Source organism: Mirounga leonina, unplaced genomic scaffold (assembly GCF_011800145.1).
Source record: "Mirounga leonina isolate KUSES-001 unplaced genomic scaffold, KU_Mleo_1.0 Mir_311, whole genome shotgun sequence".
Classification (NCBI taxonomy): domain Eukaryota; kingdom Metazoa; phylum Chordata; class Mammalia; order Carnivora; family Phocidae; genus Mirounga; species Mirounga leonina.
In genome coordinates, this window is record NW_023270674.1 from 87,423 (window position 1) to 91,872 (window position 4,450).

General features: G+C 45.3%; 1 pseudogene; it reads left to right on the plus strand.

Moving 5' to 3' along the window:
• The first annotated feature begins 2,329 nt into the window (after positions 1–2,329).
• On the plus strand, positions 2,330–4,162 carry LOC118026770 (annotated as a pseudogene).
• The last annotated feature ends 288 nt before the right edge of the window (positions 4,163–4,450 follow it).

Here is a 4,450-nt window from a genome sequence, read left to right on the forward strand (position 1 = left end):
GTTCCTGACTTTAAGGGAAAAGCTCTCAGTTTTTCCCCATTGAGAATGATATTGCTGTGGGCTTTTCAGAGATGGCTTTTATGATACTGAGGTGTATGTCCTCTATCCCTACACTGTGGAGAGTTTTAATCAAGAAAGGATGTTATATTTTGTCAAATGCATTTTCTACATCAATTGAGAGGATCATATGGCTCTTGTTCTTTCTTTTATTAATGTGATATATCACTTTGATTGATTTGTGAATGTTGAATTACACTTGCAACCCAGGGATGAATTTCATTTAATGGTGGTGGAATAATCCTTTTAATGTACTGTTGGATCCTATTGGCTAGTTTCTTGGTGAGAATTTCTGCATCCATGTTCATCTGGGATATTGGTCTGTAATTCTCCTTTTTGGTGGAGTCTGTCTGGTTTTGGGATCAAGGTAATGCTGGCCTCACAGAATGAGTTTGGAAGTTTTCCTTCCTTTTCTAGTTTTGGAACAGGTTCAGAAGAATAGGTATTAGTTCTTTAAATGTTTTGTAGATTTCCCCTGGATAGCCATCAAGCCCTGGACTCTTGTTTGTTGAGATATTTGATTACTGTTTCGATTTCCTTGCTGGTTATGGGTCTGTTCAGGTTTTCTATTTCTTCCTATTTCAGTCTTGGTAGTTTATAAGTTTCCAGGAACACATCCATGTCTTCCAGATTGCCTAATTTGTTGGCATATAACATGTTCTTAAAATTGTTTGTATTTCCTTGGTGTTGGTTGTGATCTTTCTTCTTTTATTCATGATTTATTAATTTGGAGTCTTTCTCTTTTCTTTTTGATCAGTCTGGCCAGCTATTTATCAATCTTTTTAATTCTTTCAAAGAACCAGTACCTGGGGCGCCTGGGTGGCTCAGTAGGTTAAGTGTCTGCCTTCGGCTCAGGTCATGATCCTAGGGTCCTGGGATTGAGCCCCATGTGGGACTGACTCCCTGCTCAGCGGGGAGTCTGCTTGTCCCTCTGCCTTCAGCTCCCCCTGCTTGTGCTCTTTCTCTCTCTCTCTGTCTTCAGCTCCCCCTGCTTGTGCTCTCTCTCCCTCTCTCCCTCTCTCTATCAAATAAATAAAATCTTTAAGAAGAAAAACAACATTTAAAAAAAAGAACCAGTTCTTAGTTTCATTGATCTATTCTACTGCTTTTTCAGTTTCTATTTCATTGATTTCTGCTCTGATCTTTATTATTTCTATTTTTCTGCATGGTTTAGAATTTAGTTCCTATTCTTTCTCCAGATCCTTTAGGTGTAAGTTTAGCTTCTATATTTCAGTCTTTTCTAATTTTTTGAGGGAGGCTTGTATTGCAATGTATTTCCTCTTACAGCCACTTTTGCTCTATCCCAATGGTTTTAAACAGTTGTGTTTTCATTTTCATTTGTTTCAATGATTTTTTAATTCCCTAATTTCCTGGTTGACCCATTCATTCTTTAGCATGATGGCCTTTAACCTCCAGGTGTTTGAGTTCCTTCTAAATTTCCTCTTGTGATTGAGTTCCAGTTTCAAAGCACTGTGGTCTGAAAATATTCAGGGAATAATCCCAATCTTTTGGTACCACTTGAGTCCTGATTTGTGACCCAGCACGTGATCTATTCTGGATACTGTTCCATGTGAACTTGAGAAGAATGTGTATTCTGTTACTTTAGGATGGAATGCTTTCTTCTGGGACCCCAATAATTCTAATATTGTTCGCTTTATGGTATCGCTGATTTCTCAAATCCTCCCCTCATGGCCCATTAGTTGTTTCTCTCTGGTTTCCTTGGCTTCCTTCCTTTCCATCAACTTGTCTTCTATGTCACTTACTCTCTGTTCTGCTTCATTTACCCTAGCTGTCAGAGCATCCAATTTAGACTACATCTCAGTTAAAGCATTTTTAATTTCTGCCTGAGTAGATTTTATTTCTGCACTAAGAGATTCTTTAGTGTCTTTTATGCTTTTTTCAAGCCCAGCTGTTAACTTTATAATTGTTATCCTGAATTCCAGCTCTCATATTTTACTTATATCCATATCAATTAGATCTGTGGCAGGGAGTATTACTTCTGGTTCTTTCTTTTGCTGTGAATTTCTCCTTCTAGTCATTTTGTCTAGAGAAGAATAGATGAAGAAGAGAACAAAATCAAAAATATCAACCAGGACCCCAGCCAAATACACACTAGATAAATCTGAAGAGGTCAGAAACCAAAAAAGAAAAGAAAAAAACATGGAAAAAAGAGATTATCTCCTAGGTGGACAAAACAGGGTGATCCGCTTGGTCCTGGGTGTATTTTGGTCTGTTTGTAGAAGATGCTAAATCCAGCCTCAGAATGTCTCCCTGAAGCCCAGTGCTGGTGGGGCTGTGAGCCTCAGGTGGCCAGGAGCTGGCTCCAGGAAGCTGGGGAGGTCACAGCAGGTCTGGGCCATGAGGCTACACTGGCCGGAAGGAGCCATTGGTGCTCGGCCTCCACTCTCTCACTCCCAAGCAGGCTCCATGAGGGTAGAGAGTGGCCCTATGGTGGGAGCTGCCTCCGCTGACACTGGGCACCTGGACACTTGTGAGATGCCCAACCTCCAAAACAACAAAAGTGGCTGCAAAAATAAGTGTGCCAACAGCAGCAGGGACAGCAGGAAAGTAAAGCTGGGTCCTGGCAGCGGCAGGCGGGCGGGCATGGCTGTGGGTGGGGGAGAAGGGAACCCGGCAGCTGCAACCCCCTGCAAAACGTTCTCAGCAGTGACAGCGACGGCGGGAGCGCCGGGCACCGGAGGCACGGGAACTGGAGCCGCCAGTGCGGCTGCTGCCTCCGGGGCTGCAGCTGCGGGAACGCCAAGAACTAAGCCCCTTGTGCCATGCCCCTGATCTGCAGCTTCGGGAGGCCAGTGGATCTAGACAAGGACGACTACCAGAAGGTGGTGTGCAATAAGGAGCACTGCCCCTACAGCACCTGGATGCACCTGCAGTGTTTCTATGAATGGGAGAGCAGCATCCTGGTCCAGTTTAAAAGCATCGGTTGTGCCCGCAGCTGGAATGAGGAGTGCCGCCAAAACATGTGGACAAAGAGCTGCGACCTGGCCCCCCACTTCTGCTCCTGCCACTGTGGACAGGGCCACTTAAAAAAGGACAAGACTGGTACCAGGTGAAGTGCATGCAGGATGAGAAAAAAAGAAGTCTGGGTCTGAGAAGAACACAGGGAGGCCCCCTGGCAAAGTGGTGGAAGAGGCAAAAAAAGTGCAGGCCACTGAACAAGCCCGAGAAAGGCCTGAGCCATGACCTCCCCTGGTGGCACTCCATGGACCCACAGAACTCCCAGGCAAAGCCAGTCAGTACAGCTACTTACCCTGCCCCGCTCTCCCTGCGGCTCCCCTGGCCAGTCCCCGCCACTGGCTACTCCATCCTCTCCCCTGCCCACTTCAGCAGCCCGTGGAAAATTCTTAAAGAGTGCCATCCATTTGGAGCCTTACAAAAAGGCCATGGCCGGGGGCCAGGTGTTCCAAAACACCCACTTTGATTATAGTCTGGCTGGGTTATCAGTGCCGAGGGGGTGGCGGGGGGGGGGGGGGGGAAACACTTCGATATACCTGCACAGTTCCTGTGGTGGCTGGACCTGTCCAAGCTGCTCACTTACATCCCCAGGCATAAGTTGAACACTTTCCATGTGCAGATGGAAGACGATGCCCAAATGAACCAGGGGGAATATCTGAGGAAGTTCAGTCTCATAGACCTCAGTAGCAGCCACAGGAAAGTTGTAAAATGTGCTCTGTGCCACCGGGCACTCCCAGTGTTTCAACAGTTCCCTTCAGTGTATGGAACTTTGTTCTTAAGCCCATCGAGACACAATGAAATAGAATACAATATTCTGTATTATCTTCAAGGGAGGCTCATGTACCTGTATGTGGAAGAAGTTCACAAGATTATCTGCATCAAGTATACATCGTGGTGGGACAGCAGCTGGCTCCAGCTGGGCACATGTACACCTATGACATCCTGGCCACCTCTCCATGCTGTCAGGCCCGCCTGCACTGTAAGCACTGCGGGAAGCCTGTGATAGACGTATGGATTAAGATACAGTACTTCGAGTACAGCAATGTCCAGCAGGGTCCGCACTGTGTGAACCTGGACTACCATTCTGTGAAGTCATTTTAATTCCTTCAAAGTTCTCGAAGATTATTGATGAAAGCTTTGCTTTAGTAATAGTTATTTTATTGACTTTATTTATTTATTACATAACTTTTATAGGGAAACATTCTGTGACATTACTTTCTTTTCTAATTTAAAGGAGAGTTCCTTTGTGTATGTGTGCCACTAAAATGGAGTTGACCTCTTGCCCTCTCTTGACTCCTGAGTGTTAGTCTGTGGTCCTGACCAGAGCCCAAATGGTTAATCCTTTGAGTCTGGGGTAGCCTTTCACTATCACTAAGAGTCTCTCATGCAGCTTTTAAGGTTGTGGGGGAAGATAGGG